Raw genomic sequence first — 24,877 nt, 5'->3', positions numbered from 1 at the left:
TTTTATACCAACACCAAACGAGTCCGGCATTGGGTATGACCTTTACAGAGAAGCATGGGTCAATCTGAACAGGCTGCAATCTGGATACGGATGCTTCAAAATAACACTTTATAAGATGAACATTTTGGAATGTGGTATCCAACTAACAGGGCAGCCCTTAATTGAAAGCTGCAATCTTTACAAATTCCCAGGGTAGATGGAATCTGTACATTAAGCAATAATATCAGACAGTGGCTCATTTGGAAGTTGATATCTGATGCCATATGAGAGAGGGTTCTCATTGTATAGCTGTTTTGCAAAAGGTACTATAGAAATAGATCATATGTATTATACCAAAACTTTATCAGACCAAGAAAAATATCCTAAAAAATTTATCAGAATTATTTAATTTCCTTTAAAATGTTGTATCCCAAAACTCTAGAACACCTTTTTTTCTTGATAAGGTCACTGATGTATGGAAAAGTTTATATGGTTGACAAATACCATTATCTTTTGTGCATGGAATTTCCCCTGTAGAAGCACAGGGGACAGAAGGTGAGTCTACATAACAGTACAATAATCGCATTATTGAATGCATAACCAGGTTGTTTGTATCCCATTTAACTGGCAGTGGGTTGCTGAATTAAGGATGGGGCTCTCAGCTGTTTGCTGCAACCTTTACCTCAAAGGGCTCCCTTTCTCCACTCTACATTTGTGATCTCTCAAAGCTGACTGGAGAAGCAGTGCTCTTTGACATAAAAACCATAGCAAGCACCTGGAACACCTCTGCAGTCCTGTGCAGTTGTTTGCAGTGGCTTTGTATATACCCAGTTAATTCACAAACCTTTATGGGTATACGCATGCATCAAGGTTGCTCCAGTGTGGTGTAATTACAGCACATCAGAGCAGACTTGGTTAATCGAGTCTGCTGGAGTGTGGTAATTACTAGGGCTGTGCTAAGCTTCAGGTGATGATTTGATTCAAGAGAGATTCGGTGGCTGAATCTCCAAATCCAAATCGAATCAGGGGACCAATTAAAAGGTCTGAATTGATTCAAAGCTCTTTGAATCTTTGGAAAAAATTTGGAGAGCTTTGATGATTCAGGCAGTCCCCGGTGGCTGCAGCAGGGAGCTGCAGCCGACTCTGAGCTGGTAAGTACTAGGGGTTGGGGAGAGGCGGCTGGGGGAGGGCAGAGAGGACCATGGGGGGACCCCTGGCAGCTCCCCAGCCCCTGCCTGCTCCCCCACAGGTCCCCGTCCGCCCAAACTCCTGGTGTTTGTTTTGTTTGTTTTGTTTGTTATATATATAAAAAAAAAAAAAAAAAAAGCCCTGGTGCTCACTGGGTGCTGCCAGGTGGGGGGGCAATCCATGCTGCCCCCCACTGCCCCATGCTGCATGGGGGGCTCTGAATGATCCCCCTGATGCCCCCCTCACTCCTCCAGCCCCCCCATGACTGCCCCACCCAGGCCAGCTCCAGCCCTTTAAGAAGAAAAAAAAAAAATGGATAAAAGCCCCAGGACTCGCCAGCTCCTGCAGCAGCCTCGGGGCTTCAGGAGGCTTGTTCAGAGACCCTCATGTGGCGGGAGGCAGAGGGGATCACCCCTCACTGGCAGGAACAGAGTCCAGGGTTTTTTGGGGGGGGTTCATAAAGGGCCAGAGTCACGGTGGGCAGGGTAGCCATGGGGGGGCTGAATGGGGGGCTCGGGGGACTCATGCAGAGCCTCCACGCAGCATGGGGCAGTGGCGAGCATTAGGGATCGCCCCCCCCACCCCAATGCCTGGCAGCACCTGCTGAGTCATGGCATTTTACAAGTGCCAGGAGCTGAGGCAGGCAGGGCAGCCATTGCCGGGCTCAGGAGAATGGGCCTGGCTGATTCATAGATTCAGCAGCAGACAAATCTCCAAATCAGATTTGGTTGAATCAATTCAGGACAGTGATTCGAATCACTGAATCAATTTCAAATTGAGAAGAGATTTGCAAAGACAACAAGGAGTAGTGTATTCTGTACTCTAAGGTCCACAGCAGCAAACATGCTGTTTTTCTATCTCCTGAGAGGAGGACAGGATCCTTGGGTGTCTAAAGATATACCCATCAAAGAGAAGCTCAAGGAAATGTCTCCGATATGATGTGCTGAATAGGCAGTAAATTTTGCATCACTATGCCAGTCAAAGCATTGCTGATGCCAAGACTAAGGACAGACAGACAGTCAAAAAGCCGAAGCCTTAATCAATTCAATATTCTCAGGTTAGTCTAAGCTGCATAGTTTGAACCAATAAGCCAGTGAACAGACATTCACTTTTGATTCCAGAAATGGCACCACATGCCTGCACTGGCCCAGAAGCCAGGAGGCACTAGGGCACACCTCCCTACTCAGCTGGAGCTGACAGCTTGAGCCAAGGCTAGCTCCCCACCCTGTGATGAGGAGTTTGTAGGGGCATTGCAAAGCATCCTGGGATTCTGGGGGAACTGTGAGTTAACTTGAATCTGAAGGGAATCTGGGACAAAAGCTCAGTAAACTGATTTAACCTAAATCAGTTATTCTGATACTATATCTACCTCACTTTACCTTAAACCAGTTTTGGTCATTTTGAAAGTGGTTTATGTGCACTGAACTTCTGCTGTATTCAGATTTGAACTGGTTTCTGATCACCAGGGATCCGGGTTTTCCGTGTGCCATGGAAAAATGCAATAAAACCTGGATTTCTTTTTTGTTTTAAGGAGGAAAAACAGGCTTTTCTCCTTTAAAGGAGAAAAATGTAGGAAACAGTGGGGTTCTCCTTGCAGGCTAGCAGAGTTCCAGCCTGCAAAGGGCTGGGGGAGTGGGAGGAGGGGCTCACTGCTGTGTGCCCTCTTGGAGGGGGCATGGGGGGCATATGCCCCCTGTATTTGTGCATGAGGAGGGCAGACTGCCTACTGCAGGCTCTGGCTTCCCTCCCACCTAGCAGCAGGACCCAGTGTGGCAGGGCAGAGTGGGGTAAGGAAGCTCAGTACTGCAGCCGCAAGCCCTGTGCCATCATGGTGACTCACCCCCCTGCTCACCTAGCAGCAGTGGTGGTGGTAGGGTGGAGTTGTGTCCCTTGCTGCTGCCAGGTCGGCAGGGGGTGTCTCACCATGGTGGTGTGGAGCTCCCAGTGAAGGCAAAGAGCTTCCCCATTTAGTCCTGTTCTATCCTGCCATGCCAGGTCCCACCCACTGTCTTATGGAGGCCCTGGAGGAGAGGGCAGCAGGGTGGGGAGCCGTAAGCCTGCCATGGGCAACCCTCACCTGCCCCCATGCCACAGGCTCTGCTCTGGCTGTGCCACCTGTGTGGGAGGGGAAGCCAGGCTCTGTGCTCCGCTGCAGCAGCTGCTGCCTCCCACGGGTGGCAGCCAGGGTTCAGGTGCTGCTGTGGGGGTCAGGGGGCTAGAGACCTGGGTTCCTGGCCTCATAGCCCTGGCAGCTGAGGCCCCCCTCCGGCAGGGCTGTAAGTGGGGGGGTTGTGATTGGGGAGTTAAGGGCACCAGCAGGGCTGGGGGGCTGTGGGTGGGGAGTGAGAGACACAAGTAGGTGGGGGGGCTATGGGTGGGGAGTGGGGGGCACCAGGAGGGCTGGGGGGCTGCAGGTTGGGAATGAGGGGCATTGCTTAGTGCCATGAAGCAAGGGGTGGGGAGCAACCACAGCTGGCCCCACATCCTGGTGATTGAAGGGGGCAGGGGGAGCTCTGATTTTTCAAAATGAAAATCTAAAATAAAGCACCAAAATATATTGGTATTTAGAATTTATTTTATTATAATGATTGAGGCACTGGTAGGCTTCCAAATTGCTTTAGAAGTGTAACTATATCAATAAAACATTGTGTTCAATTGATGTCTGTCTGTCTCTGTCTGTCTGTGGCATTTCATTTTAATTGCAGAAAAAAGTGGATTTGTTTTTTTTGGTTTTTTTTGTTTTTTTTTTTTTAATCGGAGAATTTGCATTTTTATCAGTAAACTTGCAATTTTTAACCAAGAAAACCAGGATCCCTGCTGATCACTTACACCAGTTTATGTGTAATTTCTGTCCCTAGCCCAAGGACAGAGTTCATCTCTAGGCAAGAGCAAGCAGGATGTCTATGAAGATAGGACAGTTTTTATTGCATGTAGGGCTTAACTGGAACCTTAATTTGTGAAGCCTACATAGGGAATCCTTGGAACTTTCCCTCAGCATTGTGATAACCCACCCTGCTTCAGTGAACAATGACAGTTTTTGGTGGTACACACCAGCTTCCAGGGATTGTAGGAATTATAGACACCTTTAAACCCTTGCACTGCACCTCCAGGCAGATTTTCCACCAGTGGGGTCCTTGAATCCTGATTTATTTCAACCGCATCATATCCCAACTTGAAACAAGCCCAGAGACTAAAACAATGAGGCTTACAGTAATAAAAATCAAAATAATTTGTTTTGGATGTAGGAGAATGATGAGATCAAGAGATGATAAAATTTCTAGAACATCTACACACAGTTCTAAGCCAGCTTAAAATTTTAGGGGATGCTTTGCAATTTTATATAATTTCTGTCAGTTATGATGTTGCAGTGGACAGTTGTTTTTTTTTTTTGTTTTGTTTTTTGTTTTTTTCCAAGTGTGCACATGGAAGCAGTCAGACAATACAACACATTATGATACTGTTCTGCAGTTCAGAGAACTTGCATGGGCTTTCTCTCCCCTCAGGCCCCAATTGCAAGAGATGTATGCTAAACCGTGTGTATGCAAGGCTGTGCACTCTCTGTGAAGACGTCTGCACTTTAACCAGGCAAACACTTAAGCACATGATAAATGTTAATCTGTGGATACTCAGTATCATGTAGGATTGAGTTTAAGAGCCTGGGGTCATTTGTTTGAACCAGAAGATAAAACAAACCCTGGTTTTTGTTTTGTGGGTTTAGGTTCAAGAAGGGAGTTTCCCTGGTTTCTGACACATCATTGGCACCAAACCCAATGACTTGGACAATGTGGAGGTGAAGATCCAAATCCTGATAACAGTACTTTAAAAGTTCTGCTATTTTCCTATTGTTAACAAGTATTGTCTTTCTCTAAATAATTATTTGCTGACCTTTACATTTTAGAAATAGAGTATTTATTCTCTTTTTATATTATTCAGAGAAATGACACTGATTAGTACTAATTTTTTTCTGAACTTTTTGGCTTAAATCTTTCTTGACCAAGAGAAAATAGACAGCAAAGGAGGGTTGGCTTTCAGCTGAGACCAGATGAATAGGCTGGCTGAAGAGCCTGAAATTTTGCTGAACATCGTTCAGTTTTTAAGATTTTTAGATTCCAACACGTGTATTTGTGTGTATAATTTTTAGGTTGCTGTGGCCGTTTATTTCAGCAATGTAGCAGATTCAGAGTGAATGGCAAAACTAATGGCTTATTGTTCATGAACATCAGAAAGCCAAGTGTAAGCAATCCCATAAGTGCTAGTTGCATTTCCCACTGGTGTTGAATAGACAGTCTGAGAGATTGCTTTACAAAACATAAAACGTGTCTCTTAGAAATGAGCAAGACTGTGTTTAATTCATAAAATAATTTGTGACCATGGAAAATAATTGTTGTGCAGAGGTCTTAGGGCATAGTTTAATGCAGGAAAGGCACAGATCCCACTGTGGCTAAAGCATTTCAGTAAGGTAACTTGTTATGTGAAGGCTCTAGTCAATCTATTAATTTGTCACATCTAGAGGTGGCATCATTGGACTGTAAAAACCTTGGGCATACTGGTTGAAATAGACTTCTAGAAGATGGAAAACTCCCTTCCACTCCCTTTTCAAAGTGCTTAGATGAGTGTAAGAGCCCCCTTGATGTCTGAACATAACACTTTCCTCATGAGGAGGAACAGAGACATGAGTGTGTCTGGTTGCAAATTGATTGTAAACTCCCTATTTTTATATTTCAGTGATATTTAGGACATTTCAACTGCTCCTGATATTGGGCTCATTCTTCCGCTTCCCCCCCCCCCCCCCCCCTATTTCCTGATTGCCACTTAGATGGGAAAATACCTGAAGAGAAATAAAGAAAATGCTATTCTCCCCCTGCCCCACTGTCTTAAACACACTGTCATGTGAAACCCTATATGCAGCAAGAGGGAGGAGTCTTGTACTCTGTTTCAGGGCAGGAGGTATGTCTGTGTCCTGTAATTTAGCTTCATAGATATTACTGACTAGGACATGGCCATAAGTACTTGCATTTTTTATGTGCTCATTGCTCAGATACTTTTAAGGTTAATCTCACAAGATGCAAAATTTTGTTTTACAAATAGTTTGCTTCTCCCATGCTGGTTTTAATCAGTACTTGACTTCTCAGCCTTCAACATCTGTGAGACCTGAATCCATGTTTTAAAGCAATTACTGACACCTGCTTAAACCTCAGTCTGGGGCCAAATAAAGAATAAACTTAAAGCTTGGTAATCTTAAAACAATTTCAGATGTTGGCTTTAAATTCATGGTCAGTATCTGCCAAAGTTCCAAGTTGTAGCAGAAATGTTGCCATTAGTTCATCCTGATTGCAGTTATAATCTTGACATTTTCATGTTAGAAAGTGTTTGCCTTTTACATTTTAAGGTAAAACAAGGAAGTCATAAGACTATGATAGTGAAGGGAATATTTGGTGATACATAAAGATTTAGGCTAGGGACAGAAATTACACACAAACCAGTGTAATTAATTGGAAACTGGTTCAAATCTGTAACACAACAAAAGTGCACTGCGTATAAGCTGCTTTCAAAATGACCAAAACTGGTTTAAGATAAACCTGAATGGATGTAGTATCAGATTTAACTGATTTAGGTTAAATTGTTTTATTGAATTAGTCCCAGATCCCCTTCAGATTCAAGTTAACTCACAGTCCTTCAGCATCCCAGGATGCCTTGCACCTCCCCAGCAAACCCCCCTAGCAGGGTGGTTGGGCTAGCTTTGACCCAAGCTGTCTGCTCCAGCTGAGCAGGGAGGTATGCTCTAGTGTCACATCACTTCTGGCCTGGCTACTGCAAGTATATGGCTGCATTTCCAGAAACAAAAGTGAATGTCTGTTCACTTGCTTATTGGTTCAATCTACTAAACTGAGACTAACCTGCAAAGATTGAATTGTTTCAGCCACAGGCTTTTTGACTGTACTTAGCGGTAGTGGAAAACACTCCTCCCAAAGGGCTTGTCTTCAACCAACCGAAGTAGGGAAATTCCGAGGCAAGGTGAACACACCATTCTCAATTGATTCCAATCATTTCAAGGGTCTTTAAAAATGCATAAGCTTATATAAGATGTCTAGCATCATGTAGCAGCATGAAATGACATGCATCTGGCTTTTTCAGTGAATCCAGCATGGAGGATCTGGGAGTGAATGTTTAACTTACAGCAGCCCTACCAATCTGTTTCTAGAGGCTTTGCTATCTTTATGGCTCTATTTACAAAAGAGTGAAATCCTCAGTTTCCAATTTTAATGCCACTAGTCATCTGTAACTTTAGCAAGAACAGTGTAGGAAAACATGAAATCTGCTCCCTCCTCATTTCTACCTCCTCCTCCCCTTTTCCTTTCTCTTTTGAAATGTTCTCACTGCCTGCTAGTCTAGTACTGCTTGTTAACTGGCTGCCAGTCTGATTTTTCACAAGTTTGCCACGTTGCAGTGACAGGACCATGTCAGGGCCCAGATGCTTCAGAGTAAATAAATAGCACATCTGGGACTTGGAAGCAGGCCGACTTTGTATTATGGAAAAAGCTGGTGTGGAAACATATCCAAAGAACACACAGCTGGAAACTGTTAACTTGGAAGAAGAGGGGAAGAAAAAGGAGAAAATCAGGAATTACTACTGCTTGAAATGTTGTGCCTTGTAATTGCTGAGAACTCAGTTTATAGAGCAGTTAAATTAATAGCATTCCTGAAAAATTGATAGTTTATAATAATTGACCTCATGTAACATAAAGGCAGATCAGGGTGGGAGGCTTGACTCCTTGCTGTCTGGTTTTCTTGAATGTATGTGCTAACATCTTAGCTATTTGAATTCACAAATTAGACTGGTGGAAGTATGTTGGTGGTAGAACAACAAAACTGCCCTTCTTGGAGCCATGCTGTTGAGAACCACTGCTAGTTCCCAGACTCCAGGGCAGTCTGTGTCACTCAGGGTGTCTGCCCTAGATGTGTGAAGTTTTAAGTGTCTGAAAAGGAGGATAATGCTTACATTGCATCATTCACACAATAGTAGGAGCAGCACCCCAGATAGATGATTCATGAAGATGAATTAGCAGTAGCTTTGGAGGGGGCTGCTCCAGCCAATTTTCTGAGCTAAAGACTGAATACCTCACTTATTTCACTCATAGGGGGAGAAAGAAGAGAGAATTTAAGTAAAGGAAAAATAGGGTAGAAGGTGGTGGTGGGGGGGGGGACCCAAAATTGAAGTAAAGTGCCTTTTTTTTATATATGCTTTGATTTACAAAGATCATATAATAAAAAGTACTCAAGCACTAAGTGACCCCCAGCAATTATTGAACTGTGTTCCAAAGGAAGATAACTTCGTGCTGTGAAGCTTTTCATGTAGACACTAGTTCTAATGTAAGGAGACGTATCAAGCTAGTGCTAGATATGATATAGCACACAATCTATATTCCATATTGCCATTATACTAAAATAACATTTTTACTGCAATCTGCCTAAAAATGTCATCAGACATTTTTAGGCCAACCACTATGTAACAGGAAGCCAGGGACTCCAGGTTACTATTGAGAAAGAGCTAGCAGTGAAGAGAACCCCAGGGTCAGGCTGCTTGCTAAGATTAGCAGAACTGGCTACCCAAGCACCTTAAGCTGGGACAGTGCTTACTACAGAGCTAGTGGCACTGGACTAATACAATAGGGCAGAGACTACTGAGGATGGTGGTCTGCTTAATATAAAACTAGCTGCACCACCCATAGTACCAGGGACCAGAGCACTAGCTTCTATCCCAGAAGCTGGAAGTGGCTCTGAGGACCACCCAGTTAGCCTAAGAAAAGCCACCTGTGGTGACCAGGAGGGCACAAGACCAGGGAGCAGAGCCTCAGCTGCATATAAACTCCAGGTTTGAGCCAAGGAAGGAGCTCTACATGATGCTGATTGAGACAGAGGAACTGCTTGAGACCCCCATACTAGGCTGATCACCAGTAAGGTGCTGAGAGTTGACTATGAGTGGGACTTTCTTATGCAGCCAGAGTGCTTGATTTTAGTTATGGCCTGATGGTTGACTTTTCCATTAGAGTTGTATCTGAAGGACCAGGATTGGGACTGACAGGAGAGGCAGAGGTCCCAGAGATGCCTGAGGAATGCATGAGGAGTGCAAGCCCTGCAAGGGGCTGGATTCAAAACACTGCTGAGGAAGGCTGCAGCCCACAGGCAAGTGTACAGACAGAGGCCTTGAGGGGTGCAGCCAGGGCCCATGAGGGGCATTAGTAGGGCTCTAGGGGCAAAACTACAACACTTGAGGGGCAAGAGCTGAGCCCGTAAAGGGGAAGCTGGATCCTGAAGGGGGCAGACCCAAACTCTAGGAGTTGAGACCAGAAGCTAGACAAGAGGAGATACCTGCCTGGAGTCAAGGACTTCTCCCCCAAGGTGATGAACTGTTAACACCTGTAGGGTGTGAGCTGGGCTAGAGGGTCTGTCAGAGGCCACAGGAAGCTGTAAGTTGCTAAGTTACCAGAGTCACAGTGAGGATATAGAGATAGCCACATCAATGATCCCCTGGGATGTGGGGAAGCCTCCCAACTCTTTTCTCTTAAAGCAGCATCAAAGGTGTGGCAAGAAAAGAAAAGGGAGAAACTCTAAACCGAGAGAGGCAGAAACTGAGAGGCCACCAGGGCAAGATCAAACCAGCCCTGGACCCAAGTCATGCTACACACTGATTACAGGTAGCAGCCCACCAGGCTAATGAAGGGATCTGCTATTGTATAGCTAAAGCAAACCTATGGTGTATACCTGAATAATATATTCACCATAAAATAGGGTAGAGCAAATTTATAGGGTTTTCCCCCTCTCCTCATTGTCAGCTTCCTGCTCCTTGTGTACGTTTTCATTCACATTTGTCTTTGCCTACATATAAGATACAGTGAGGGTACTCAGAAAAAACTCTGCATCATCTCTAGAAAGTTGAGATCCTTGTTCTTTCTCTGTAATAGGGCTAAGATGTAGTTTATGTAATTCAGAAACAAGTGCTGTGTCATGATTCAGCTTTAAAATTTTAACGATTCTGCAGTTCTGCCACAACATCAGCCTTTTTTTCCCCAGTTTACCCTAGGAATTTATATAGGCCCTCTCCTGGTATTGTCTGAGCACCTAATAGTGAGACAGGGAAGGGACAACTGAGTTGGGAAATGGGGAAACTGGACAGGAGCCAGGTCTGAAAGTAGACTTACTGGGCAAGGGCCTCAGGACAGGGTAAGAATAGTACTGACTGTTTGCAGAAGATGGGATTGAGATGAGGGGCCAGTTGACTTGGACTGAAAAATATTAGAGGAGATTATGGCAGAAGGGGGTCATATTTGTATGAAATAAACAAAAAAGTCTGTGTCCACTAGAACCCCACTCCCTCTTAATGCCAGGAAGGGAACCCAGGATTCTGGAGTCTTACCATTCTCTGTAATCACCTTGTATCTGTGAAACCCATTGACAAAATGTCTCCATTTGCCTCTGCTGTCCTTTTACATACAAGGTAAGAACCTAACTGCAGCAGCAGAAACCTGTATTATAGTTCTAAAAGTTCCAACCCTGTTGATGATCCATGTTTGTGCTAATGGACGTGATGGAATTTCTGGATTTCCTTTTGTTTTTTTAAAAAGCTAGAAATTATACGCACGCACACTTCCTGTAAAGGATGTTACTAGGTTGAGAAGTCAAGCACTGAAAATTTCAGGAATGCCAACATTAAAATTGCCTCTGTACCTGATTGTTGTCCTCGGATGTGTGTCTGTTATGATACAGCTTTTGATTACATGATTTTTACCTCTGCAGCTTCAGTGAAGAACCATTTTATGCTGTCAAACTTCTGCTGGGTTTGTCCTTCATGTGGTGCACTGGAAGGGAACAGGTGGTATATAGGAACACTGAGTAGAGTCCTTGCCACCATGGATTTATTCCTGGTAAGACTTTTTTCCCCATCTCGTCTTCCTTTTCTCAGTTCATTTTCATAGTCCAACCAATTCTGAGGTTATGCAGTGCTATGGTGACCTTCACAATGTTACTGGCTGAGTGCCTTTCACAGCATTGATTCAACGTCCCAGATAACTGGATGTTTTATGGATATGCAGTTTTTAAAGACCATCTTTACTCTTTCTTCAAGATATAATTTCCATTAAATGTATAACTCTTAAGAAGAGTGTACAATGTGATCATAGGGAGTACATCAGACAACAGCTAGCAAAAGGGACCTTGGCTAGGACTAATATAGATCACTCTAAATTAGGCTGCTCCTGATGAGTGCAGCAACCATGTTTACCTAGGTAAATATTTTCCATGCCTAGTGAGGCTTGGCTGGTAGAGGAAGGCACACTTTAAATCTTGCCGACTGTGCTACAAACAGCAACTAGAATTTCAGATCAGTGTTATATATATTCCAGCTTCATCTTAATTCTGTCTCTTCATCTCTTGTTTCCCCCCTCTAACTTTCCAATGCAAGCCTCAGAGCACCAGCATTCAAGAGGCACTCTGTCTGCTATTCTGATCGTTGCCATGTAGGCCAAGTCTGGACTTGGAAAACTGAGATTTGAGATCCTTCACCTGTGAAGAACCACCTGTAGCAATGGCTAAATGGAGGTGGAGAGTGGATTTGAGACTTTTACCACCGTGTCATTTAACTAAACTCTGAAGAAGTTAGATGACAGTGGGAAGAACACCAGTGATGATGAGGCTACCACTGCCACTGCTGCCACTAATAAAAAACCTCAACTAGCTTACAGTCTCTAGAAAAATATGAAGGATCAAGGGAGGATTGGGTGTGGAGGTTTGGGTCTTGTTTTCTTCTGATGCTAATAGTTTTCTTGGTTTTATGTATTAGAGGAGAGTTTGGACTCTGCAACACAGCATCCAGCTCCCAAACAGGTTGGAGACTTCTGAAAAAAATGGGCTGTGATGGAAAATTTGGGACATCACTTGGCTACCCAGTTATGTGCATGGGAGTTCATTTCCTTTTGGAATTCTGAATGGCCGGATTCAGAGAGTTTCTCAGCGGAGGGGTTGATTATACAACGGCTCTGTTCAGAGAGATTTTTGAGTACCTCTGATTTTCCTTTCTTTTAAAAAAAATTTGATCATTGATTATCTCAGAACAGACAATTTTGTGAACTGGTGGAAAATGAGGGAGAATCGGTGGTCAATGACAAAAGAGTAAAGGAACCCCAAATCCAGGAATTGTTCAATAGACCATTAAAGCATGCTCCAAAAGCAAATCTGACCAGGAGTACACATGCTCCACTTGTTGTGGAAAGAAGGGAAAGTAGGACTGAGGGAAAAGGACACATAACTGGTATTCAGCAAGAATTTGCTAACCCACAGTCACTGGACCATTGAGAGCAATTTTAGTCAATTAGAAGAATGACACAGTGAAACAAATAGCTGTGGGGAAACAAAAAGTCCTCCAGGAAATCATAAAAATAATAATGGAAATTATTCTTAGAAAGGTTAATAAAATGAAATATGAGGTCCAAGCCACATGAAGCTTCTGTTATGAAAAAGCAAATAAAACGGATGAGGAATTAGCATAGTTGTTTAAAGAAATAAAGTACTTAACATAATATGATATGTATTAAGACTTCTAATAGTCTCAGAATACCAGGAAACTGATTCAGTTTGAATATCTGAAGTTATATCAATCAGAGGAAAGGAAAAGGAAGCAAGAAAGAAAAACCTTTGAGTGAAATCCTGGTGTCATTAAAGCCCGAAGAAGTTTTGCCATTTCTTTTAGTGGTGCCAGATTTGTCATCATTGGGCATGTCTACACAAGACACATTACTGCGCATTAGCCTAATTTACTGTGCAGTACAGGCATGTATCTACACATGTGTGCCCTTACTGCTCAGTAAAAATGGCTAATCACAGCTAAATTTGATATTTGCATTTATCAAATATAGGCGCACAGTAACGCACATGTAGATGTGACTCAGCACTAAGTTTAGTGCTGGATCTACCTTGCTACTAGGGGGCTGGCCTGAGCCCAGCCCCAGGGCTCCTGGCTGGATGCCTCTCCTGCCCTGGGGCTGGGCTGCCTCTGTGGCAGTCCCTAGCTGCAGGCTATAGAAGCCTGCAGCCATTTTGTGCCCTGGGGCACATCACAGGAGGCTGCACATTGCACAGGAGCACTGTAGGACCTGTGTGCTTCCCTGGACATGCCCCAGGCTGCCTCCACCTGCTTTGCCTGCAAACCTGAGCTGCTGTTTGGTCACTGCTGGGCCACACAGATGCCAGGACACCCTCATTGGTCCAGTTGGGTGCTGCTGAGGGCTGCACCCCCTCACCAGCCCAGGCACCTCCCCAGGGCTGCTTGCAGGCTGCCTCTGGCAGTAGGACCAGCACCAGCTCCCTGCTGCTTGCCCCCAGCAGCCTGCCCTATGCCTGCAGGTGCTGTCAGGCATTGCCTCCACCACATGGCCCCTAGTCCCTTACCGTGCCCCTGCACTGGGCACTGCTGGTATCTGCCCAGGGCTAGCAACACAGGGACAGCCACACGGGGTTCCAGAGAGATGGCACAGGATGCAGCATGTCATCTTCATCCCCCTGGTTGAGGCCTGGCCCCATCCACTTGCACACTCCTATGCCATCCACCTGGGGCTCCAATTGGACCCAGGAGAAGACTGAGGATCTCATGGTGCTCTGGGGTGATGTAGAGGTCCAGAGGCAGTTCAAGCAGGGTGCTTGAATACCCACATTTATGAGGCCCTGTTGAGTGGGATGCAGCAGTGAGGGTGCTCCTGATGGGCACAGCAGTGCCACATAAAGGTCAAGGCCTTATGGGCACAGTTGGTGGCTGTGACCGACCACAATCGTCAGTCTGGTCGTGCCCACAAGACCAGGTCACAACCCTGCAGCTTTCATTACCAGAGATGGCCTGCCTGAGCCCCTGCCTCACACTGACCCCTCCCATGTCACTGGAGGAGGGGCCCTTGGGTGCTCAGCATCCCTCCCAGCTCCCCAGCTGCTATATCCACTAGCAGTTCAGGGACCCTGCCACAAACAGCAGCCAGCCATATCACTGCCAGCCGTCAGAAGAGCCAGCTTCTCCCTGTGGGGGGGGGCCCTGGCTGGGTGCTGAAGCACCATGCACTGTGGGCCATGGACACCAGCTGCAGCTGAACTCCATCACCAACGGGGAGGCCCACGCCAATGTGCCAGTCATGCCAGCCTGGACACAGTTAGTCCTGAACTAGGGGCACGGCCCTCCAAGCCTTGCCCCTATCTCTGGCCCCTGCCCTGCTTCCCCACCCAGCTGGCCCACATTCCCCTGGCCTCAGGTTCCTTCCCTCCCCCCCCCCCCCCCCACACACATCACAGCATGCAGAGAGCATCCTTCTTGAAGTACAGCACCCAAAACTGGATGCAGTACTCCAACTTCAGTCTGACCAATGCTGCATAGATGGGAAGTATCACCTCCTTGGTTCTGTTTGTCATGCATCTGCTGATGCACGATAGAGTGCACTTAGCATTGCTGATGATTTCATCACACTGACAACTCATGTTCATCTTGGAGTCCACTAGGACTCCAAGATCCCTTTCCACTTCTGTGCTGCTGAGAGGGTAATTTCCCAGCCAGTAAGTGTGCTGGATATTTTTGCACCCTAGGTGCAGCATTCTGCACTTGTCCTTGTTGTACTGCATCCTGTTGTGTACTGCCCACTTTTCTAACCTGTCCAGGTCTGCCTGCAATTGTTCCCTATCCTCTGCAGTGTGCACTTCACCCCACAACTTAGTATCATCCACATGTGGATGTACACTTCACACCCACATCCAAGTTGCAGATGAAGATATTGAAGAGTACAGGTCCAAGAACTGAATCCTGTGGGACCCCACTACCCACATCCTTCCAGGCTGATACCGACCCATCTACTACCAGTCTCTGGGTGCAACTACTAAGCCAATTTGCCACCTGCCAGACTGTGTACACATCTATGTCACAGCCTCTTAAGGAGGTGGAGAGGTGGTGAGACGAGGACATAACCCAGGAGGAGGCGTTCTTGGCTGAGCTATCGGCCCTGAAGCGGGAGCGCCTGAGGATCATGCAGGTATAGAATGCCATCCACAGCTAGGCAGTGGAGACCATGAACAAGGACCACTGGATCCTGGTCACCCTTCTGGGCCAGCAGTTATGTGCATGCCCCCTGCTGCCTGGCCCGTGGCCCTGGCCCCATAGGGCCTCTGGTATCTGCCCGTCACCCCGCAGCAGGCTCCCGTCTGGGCCTGGGAGGTCCTCCAATGCAACCTGCCTGGGCCCAGGCCTGCTTTGGCCACTTCAAGGTAGGCAGCGGGGGACCACTAGTGGCCCTTGAGGTGGCTAAAGGCTCACTCGATGAGAGCACAGGTTCAGCCAAGGAATCAATTAAAGTGGGCCTTGTAGGGGTCCAGATGCCCAGTGCAGGGCCTCATCATCCATGGAAGGAGTGGGTATGCTGGGTCCCTGATGAGCAGGGGTGGGATGATGATAGCACTCAGCTGCAAGTCCTCCACTCCTGGCACAAGGCACCCACTCTCCACCAGCATGCCCAGCCCTTAGTTCCTGAATACATGCACACCCAGCTGGCACTGATGTGGGTGAAAGGCCCCTGGTGATTGACAGCTGCCTGCAGGACCACTGAGTGGAACTCCCTGTGGCTATAATAAGGGTGGTCTCTATGGGGTGGGCAGATCACTGGGATGTGTGTCCTGTCTAGGGTCCTTGTCCAGGGAATCCCAGAGCACAGAACTGTGTGACCACCACTTGGGGGTTGCAGATGCGAAGGATGGGGTTTGCCAGCATGTCCTGGAGGGTGCTGTCAGCACCTTCTGGAGCATGCTGCCTAGGACAGCATTTCCATCAGTAGCCTTGCTCACCCTGAACAAGTGCCGCACGTACTAAGGGCTGGCAGGAATGGCTAACTTGAGCAGCACCAGAAAGAGGCGGGTGTAGGCAGGAAGAGCTGGCCCAATGCCAGTGTCCTGGTGCTCCAGGTGGCCCAAAGCTGGTAAAGCAGGTCAGCAAGGATGACCTGGGTCATCATAAAGGCATCGACCCACTGCTCAACCCAATCATGTTGTACCAGGTGCTGCCACCAGTGCCAGCTGGTGTGGCAGACCCAGAGGTGGTGGGGCTAGAGGGCCAGGAAGACAACAGTGGCCTCCTGCAGCCCCTAATCAGCGTGGCTGGCAGCAGCAGCTGGACAGCAGCAGGGGCCCTGGGAGGTTATGCAGTGAAGAGGCAGGTGGTCACTGCATGTGGGGGAGCAAGGGGGAGTGAGATGGCTATGGGCCAGGCAACAGTAACCAAGGTGGCCAGCAGGATTCGGGGACCCTGTCCCTTGCAGCCAGGACCAGGGGATGGGACAGCCATAGCCCAGGAACCATCAGAAACACAGAGGGGGCACAGGAACACAGAGAAGGCACGAATAGAGCTGCCACATGCTGCCTCTGTGCATGCCATGGCATGTCATCTGAGCACTGGAACTGGCTGCCCAGAGATCAGAATGTGGAGCTGGGTTTTAAAGATGGCTGCCAAGGGATGACAGCTGGGTCTGACTTCAAACATAGCTGCCAAGTTCTGGCAGCTGTGGCTGGAGACTGAAGCTCCCCATGGTGGCCACAGTGGCACATGGCAAGTCCCTGCACATGTAGACACCTACCCAAATTCGCTTACTGTGCAGTAAATCTAGTCACACCTAAATGCACATGTAGACACACCCATTATAGTTTAAATAGCAAGATGTATTTAATTCAGCTTAAATCTTTTCCATTCTTTTTCTGCAGAAAACCTCTACACAAGGGAAGTATCACTAAAAATGCTGTCCTGTTCTTTGGTTGTTAAGGGTTGAAACTCAGTGTGTTTTATATATGTATGAAATATTTAGATGCATATATGTATATACACAGATATATATATACACACAAACACATACACACACACACATGCACGCACCTACAGTACGATCACTGGAAGTTTATAACATGTATAGGTTAAAAATCATTAAGTTTTCAAGATCCATTTTCAAAAAGTCTCCTTGACTTTCAAATAGACTGGTAATTTTTTTTTAAAGTGCTTCAGGGTGCAATCCAAAAGTTTCATTGCTTCAGCACCTATAAACTCAGGGTCCCAGGAAAGCTTTTGAAATCTATGTTGTTGTAAACCTTGCTGCTGAAGCTACATTGCTATTAGTCCCTGTGCTAACTAAGTTAAAGCTATCTTAGTTGTCCTCCCAAAGTGCAATTACATCACGGTGTTACAGTGTAGCTATAATTTATGGGATTAGCTAACAAAGGGTACAGCTTCAAAATGACTCCCCCTTTAAGCACCTAAATCCCAAATTGCAATCCTCAAAATCCCCACTTAGCTGCCACCTAAACCTGAGTTATTCAAACTCTGTGGTTGTCACTTTACAATATGAAAACTCCACAGGTGCCTAAAGTCTTCTATGAATGTATTCAACCACCCTAGCCCTTACACAGCTGAGCAGCCAGAAGTCCAGCTCACTAGGTGTGAATACTGCTCTGGTGATTCTTGGTGGCTAACATAAGCCCATCTGGGCACTGAGACTGCACTAAATTATGCTGTGGGCAGAACAAGCTCTAGAATCAAATATAGAAATAGTGTATATTCACCTTCCTTCATCTCCTTTTCTATGTCCTGAGCCCAGCACAGACGGACTAGAATCTGACTCCTTTGTTTTAAAATATATCTAAAAACAAACAGTTCAAGGCTTTTTTTCCCCCTATCAGCCAGTTATGACTCAGACCTCTAGAATCCACTAACTCTAACAAGTAGAACTTTGTTTTCAGTCTAATCCTAAACAATTTTGTATGAACTATTCTTATTGTATAATTCACATACAACAACAAAACTGATATTTTTGTCAGCTCCAACTTCTTTGCTGATGAGAATATTTTATGTATCAGAGATGAATGTAATAGGTGCAAAAAACTTGAAAACACAACTTCAAGAACTTCCTAGGATTTCGGAGATATTTCAGTCTGGTATTTGGATTTTCACATTTTAGAAAGTGTGCGGTAAGCAAAACTACATCTGTTTGCATTCATTTTGTATGATTATGATTTTTTTTCCCCCCAGCCATGAGGACTAGACACATTTTTAAATGAAAGCTTATATTCTGGATCACATCCTGCAGATGGCAAAGCCACAGAAAATCAGGGTCATGGAGAAATGGGCCAGTTACAACATTTAGATCCCTTCTGGATTTCCTCAATAGGTGACTGATTCTAATTTGAGATTTCATTTTTTGTCCCCCTGGATTTGTTTGTTATTTGTTAAAGGAAAGGGTCCTTAAAGAAAAAAACAGATTTCTAACCTTGTGTTATTTGCTTAATTATTCCCATTAACTTTTAAAAAACTTAAGCAATTAAGGGAAACTGATTAATGTTATTTGTATAATTAATATTTTGCTGGCTATTTAACAATAATCTGTTCTCTCTAGGCCTTCTAATTGTGATGATTGAATGATCTTTTCAAACAGCCTAACAACTACTTATCTTATATTATCTTGTATTTTTTCCAGAATAAGATAGCTCTGTCAGGAATTTGATTCATGAAACATGGATGACCTGGTTTTAGATAATATTCTTTGGGATTTCTTGTTATTTGTTTCTCTTTTCCTATTTTCTCAGGGTTTTGTCAGCATAAACTTTTTGTAGGGACCTTTCAATCAAATAAATTGACTCTATAGCTACTCTTGTTATAATATGCAAACAGGTGTAAAGATTATAAAACCAGTCAGTGGCAACCTCAAACAACAACCTAATAATTTTTTTCTAGAAACTGTTGTGTAGAATTCCAGGTTGGTGGGGAACTTACTTGGTACTTTCAAGCCTCCCATATGATATAAACTTGAAAAATCTGAGTTCACATCAGAACCACCGAGGAAGTCTAGGCCTGCAACAGTGAGGAAACTTTTGTCTGGCTTTTTCTACTAGCCATGTCAATCCATCTCTGGCACTGTATAATAAATAGAATTACATTGATCCCCAGAGATTGACCAGACATTCTTTTGACCAGATAAATGGTTCTCCCTGCCAGTTTTTGAGTTTGTCACACAGATGGATTATTCCCATCTACAGTCCCCATTCGTTAGCATAAACTGAATGCCAGTATTAGTTAGTTTCTCATCCTATTCCCTTAGTGTGCTAGTGCTTGTTTTTTGCTGCATGGTGGTCTGCAGCTTTTGTTTGTCTTTCTGTTGGAACTCTTTTTTGGTTTAGGAAAGCTTAATTGCCATAAAAATCTGCTGGCTTCTTGTAAGATCTTGTAAGGTTGTATGTCAAGATAGTATCAGTATTGCCTGAATTGAATGATTAATTTCTTCTTTGAGGATTGACCTTTTCTCTTTACTTTTTCTGGACTCCTTATACTTGCATTACATTCCTCAAAGTACTTTCTACCCTTGGACCAGCACAGAGGCCTTTATATGTTCAATTTTCATATGGACTTACAGTAATATGTCTGTAGCTATACTTTCAAAAGGACTGTTGTATTTATTATTCATCCAATCTTGAAAATGAATTTGCCGTAATCTTCGTGTTCATTTTCCCCACTTGACCCCTGGCCTAACTACTGAATATCTTTCATAATATTGATTCAACTTTCTAGATAACTGGCAATTTTACCGGCATGCAGATTTTAATGATGGTCTTTATCAATGGAAAATGTTAAGGTTCTTTGTACAATGTGGAAAAAACTCATATTTTCATTTTGGGTCAACCTGAAACATTTAGTTCAACTTGAAGCAAAATGTTTTGTATTATTTTGGGTTGTATTTAAGCCTGTTGTTTAATCTGATGACTTTGTCACTTAAGAAAAAAAGCTCTTTCAAAAAAAGTTGAAAAGTTTCCTTCAGGGTAGAGTATTTTGGTATTTCTGCAATTAAACATTTAACCTTCATATGTTCTCATTCAGTAATTTCCTACCCCAGATGCATATTTTGTGCAGTATCTTAAAATCAATTAATTCAACATTTTTTTCTTTTTAGTACATTGTCACTAGCACCACGGTGCACAATATCCCCAAAGAACAGCCATCTTATATGAATGATTTGCTCTCTGTGGATGAAAAACTGCCCAGGGTAACATATTACCCCAAGTGTGAATATGTTTTTCCATGTGGGGTAACAACTTACCCCAAGCCCATGTTAACTTGTTACCCCAATGCAATTTCTGTATAAATGACAGGCCTAGATATGCTTAGCCACTTTGGTGGATGCATCTGAAAGGTAGACAAGGTTCCTTGGGTGAATTTGATATCTTTTATTAGACCAACCCAAATAGTTGGAGAATAGTTATTAAGCAAGCTTTCGAGTTCAAAAACCCTTTGTCAGGCTAAGGAAGTTTCAGCAGTTGGTGTGTGCTGAAAGGCAAGGATTCATTCACACCTCATTTATGTCCACTTCAGGTATTCATGGTAACTAATGGATGGCCATCCTCCACTCTGCTTTTGCAGAAGATGTCATAATCTCTTTTGCTAACCACTTCATTTGCAGACTGCAAGGTCATCAAAACACCCTGCCCTTTGCCAAAATAAACCCAAAATCTTTGTCACACCCAAATCCACCTCTGCTCTCTTTTCTCATGGCAAAACTCTGCCTCGCCTAGCACTTTCATAACATACAAGTTAGTTTGCCCCGGTTTTCTTGGAAGTGAGGACAAGGAGCAAAAGGACAGCAGAGAAGAAATAGAACAAATTAATACTGCAACACAATCCCCTTCAACAATAAGGGCTTGACACCCCCATATCCCTTTTAACTGCTTTCAATAAGCCCCTGCATGTATGGTTTCCAAACAACATCCACCCACATTTGGTTTGCCTACAAATGGTGGATGCTGGTCTCTGTCTTCTGTGCCCAGGAAGAGAGGGTACTACCTGCACTGCCATAGGGCAGGGCAGAATTGCTTTTGTGACAGCATAGGTAGACAGACTTGTCTTTGATTGTTATTTACATGCATTCAGTAATCAATTTTTTCTTTTTTTTTCTGTAGTCCAGGATGAGAAGGCAGCACATATTCTGTCCTGAAGCCTGTCTTGCACAGGTAACTGGGGATGACAGCGACACATCCACTGATGAAATCTTATCCCAAGGCAGTGAGGATGCTGACTTTGTTCCAGACATGGGAGATTGTTCAGAGCAAGAAGACCATGTGTTTGTGGAAGCTTCATCCAGCTCAGATGAGGAGGAGTTGGTGCCACATGCAGAAGTGATGCCAAAACTTCCAGTGGGAAAGGGAAGAGGACCAGCCCAGAGCCAGGGTGGAAGACCGAAGAGAGCTACAGCAGGAGGTGGAGCAGAACCACTGCCACCACCCCCAAAAAACATTGCAGATGATGACACCTTTTGAGGAAGGAATGGCAGAGTGTGGGAAAAAAAGTTCACAGCTAATACATCATCGGAGAACAGCTAAGGACATAATCCGTGAAAGTGCTGGGCTAACAAGAGAAAATAATAAAGACACAGTTGTGGAAATGCTCTGCCTGTTTCTCTCACAAGATATCCTGACTGTTATCATAAGAGTAACAAACAGAGAGGCAGAAAGAAGATTCAGGGAGTGGAATGATAGCCATCCTGAAAATAGAAAGGAGTGGAAAAAGCTGGATGAAACAGAGCTGAAAGCCTAAATTATTCTCCTACTGCTGAGTGATTTATACCACGGTGGGCATGAGGCACTGGAGGAACTGTGGGAGCAACGTACTGGGTGTCCTTGCTTCCGTGCCACCACGAGTTTAAAATGATTCCATCAACTTACTAACTACCTGAGACTTAACAACAAACTGACACATGAGGAAAGGAGAGCTGTGGACAAGCTTGCTGCCTTCAGAGATATTTGGACACAATTTATGGAGCAGCTCAGGAAATGGTATATGACAGGAATACACCTGATGGTTGATGAGTAGCTCATTGTGTTCAGGGGTCACTTGCTGTCCCTTCAGACAGTATATGCCCAGCAAGCCTGCCAAATATGGCTTGAAAATTTGGTAGTGCTGTGATGCAGCAGCATCATTCCCCCTGTCTGGAGACATCTACCTGGGCAAGCAACCAGAAGCTTCATGCCAAGGTAATCTTGGTATCCAGGTCATTGAAAAACTGGTTCATCCCTGGTACAAGATGGGAAAGAATATTGTGAATGAAATATTGGAATATTGTGGTTTCTTCACAAGTAATGACCTGACAGAAAGACTGCTACAGCAGGACTTGACCTTTGTGGGTACGATTCAGAACAACAAGGCCAATATCCTAAACTAAATGCAAGCAAATCAAAGAAGGGAAACCTTTTCATCCATTTTTGCTTGTGATGGGGAACTCATCCTAGTTTCCTATGTTCCAAAGAAATCCAAAGTTGTGCTGTTGCTGTCAAACATGCACCATGACCTGTCAGTGGGTGGAGAGCAAAGAAAGCTGGAAATCATCCATGACTACAATAAAAACAAGGGTGGGGTGGATAACCTTGACCACTTAGTCTGTATGACCACCTGCAGATGGAAAATTAACAGGTGGCCAATTACACTATTTTTCAATATACTGGAGGTGGCTGCCAATGCCAGCCTCATCAATTAGCTAGGCCACAACATAAACTGGAAGCAAAGAACACATTTAAGAAGGCGGCACTTTTTTTTTGCAGGAGCTGGGAGAACAGTTGAATGATGGACAAATGAAACGAAGAATGATGGATACACATAATCTGAGACACATAAAAGTCCATCAAGTCTGGTATGACTGCCCGAAATTACAAATTGCCACAACACACCCCAGTAGAACCTTCTGCAAACATGAGTGATGTTGTGCTTTTTGTCCAAGGACAGATGACTGCAAAACTTGGAAATGATGCAAAGATTGTAAGCGATTTGCTTGTGTGCACCACAGTACATCACTGCTGCTTTGTGAGTAATGCTATATTTAGTTAAAACAGTTAGAAAATGTTTTGGGAAGTAGTTGTTAGTTTGAAAACAGTGTGAACTGCAGACTTAGCAAATTGTTCATTCACGTTTTGAAACTAAAAAAAGTTTAACTTTTGTTCATAATTCTAGTTAAATAATATTTTTGGCTCAAATAATCATAAATATTCTTTCAAACAATCTGTATGTTTAACAAATAGTTTTTGGTACATTTATGCTGTTGTCACTGGTTCCATTTTGTTCATGCAAGACAAACAATGTTGACTAGCGGGGTAACAAGTTACCCCATGAGAACAACAATGGGTATGGTTTCATGAGAACGGATGAGGGTTAAGTTTGAAAATGTCAAAATAAAGCGATTGAATATGTTCAGTTTTTACCATTTTTGTTTGAATTAGCCTGAATTTGCAAATTATTTTGATCTCCCCTTCCCCAACTCAAGTTTCGGCCAATTTACTATTTTTCGAAATAGAAAAAATCTACCAGCTCTAAATGCATTATCTTGGTTACAGGTTCCTTTTCTTTTTTGCCAGGCTTTTCTTCTTTACCCATTTTAATTATCTCATTGATGCAATTTTCTATGAAGACATTTTAATTGAATGCTAAAATAGTTTGTCAAGTCCATGATATTTTCCAAGAAAGCATTCATTGTCCTACATTGTTTTATTAGTAGCACTGAAATTGGTATACATTTTTCCAAAGTACTATGTAGCAGGGAGCACAGGGCACTCTGTTACTTTAAGATAAAGGCAGCCCAGCCAGGGAGCACAGCAGGGCAGGCAGAGTGCAGCAGCTGCCAGTTGCCAGGGCAACAGCGCAAAATGAAGCATTCAGCAGACACCTGCAAGTGGTCAGCTGACTGAATGCAGGCAGGGCCTGGGAGCATATAAGCCCAAGGCTCTGGCAGGGGAGTCTCTCCCTGCCTGCCACAGGTGCAGGAGCTCTTGCCTGGGGCAGCCACCCGGGGAGGCTAGGCTGATGGTTTGCTGCCTACAGAAATAGGAAGGCTCAAGAAACTAGTGAGGTCCACTGGCTAGGAGGCATGCTATACTAGAGGTAAAAATTTGCCCTCTTAAAGGGAGATAGGGCTTTTTTCATTATTGTTGTTTGTTACAGCCCAGGAGTTATGGTTTTTGTTACTTTTTCTACCAGTAGTTTGGGATGAGGCTGGAAGGGGAGGTATGGAGGCCTCAGTAGTACCCAGGGGGTACTCGACTGCCTTGAGCCCTGCCAGGGGTAGGCTCAAGGCCCAATCAGTTATTGAGTCCAGAGCAGGCAGAGAGAGAGGGTGCAGCTACACAGGGATCTGGGGCCTGGCAGACAGGGGCCAGGGCCCTGGTGACAGAAGGGACAGAGAGAGCTAGAGCCTCAAAGCCAGGCCTGATTCAGTGGGCCTAGGCTAGAAGGCCTAGCAAGATTAAAGGAGCAGAGGCTGAGGAGGCTGAGGGCCCACACAGGGAACAATATACCTGTAACACCCACGAGGCATGGGGCATAGTAAAGGGGAGGATTTGGAGCCACACAAGTAGCCCTTAAGGCTTTGGGTGCCCTGCCAGGCACAGCAGCTTAGAGTGGAGCCCATCAAGGGACCTTGGCACAGGCAAAGACCAACAGGGGCCAGTGGGACTGAGGCATAGCAAAGACTTGGGTGCAGCCTCCCTATATATTATAAATAACATCAAGGCATGGCAGATGAGACAGGAAGGTGCCCTAGGGTCAGAGCAGGGCATGGTTGCAGAGCCACCAGGGGGTATCACAGCCACCTCTGGAACCCCCCTGTCTTACATGATAATCAAACTAAAT

At 44.7% G+C, this 24,877-nt stretch overlaps 2 long non-coding RNA genes across 4 annotated transcripts in view; one reads left to right on the top strand and one right to left on the bottom strand.

Annotated features, from left to right (window-relative positions):
• Positions 1-12,904, top strand: part of LOC102569812 (uncharacterized) — a 31,738-nt gene extending 18,834 nt beyond the window's left edge. For all 3 annotated transcript variants that reach the window (XR_009460657.1, XR_009460655.1, XR_009460656.1), the window contains 2 exons: positions 10,963-11,090; positions 11,627-12,904. This is a non-coding gene — a long non-coding RNA (uncharacterized LOC102569812). The remainder of the gene's footprint in view (positions 1-10,962; positions 11,091-11,626) is intronic.
• The window catches only part of LOC132249260 (uncharacterized), a 54,753-nt gene extending 36,912 nt beyond the window's left edge, over positions 1-17,841 (bottom strand). The window contains exon 1 of the long non-coding RNA XR_009460669.1: positions 17,785-17,841. This is a non-coding gene — a long non-coding RNA (uncharacterized LOC132249260). The remainder of the gene's footprint in view (positions 1-17,784) is intronic.
• Between the last annotated feature and the right edge of the window lie 7,036 nt (positions 17,842-24,877).

The sequence above is a fragment of the Alligator mississippiensis genome, chromosome 3 (assembly GCF_030867095.1).
Source record: "Alligator mississippiensis isolate rAllMis1 chromosome 3, rAllMis1, whole genome shotgun sequence".
Taxonomy (NCBI): Eukaryota; Metazoa; Chordata; order Crocodylia; family Alligatoridae; genus Alligator; species Alligator mississippiensis.
This window is presented reverse-complemented; position numbering and strand designations above follow the sequence as displayed.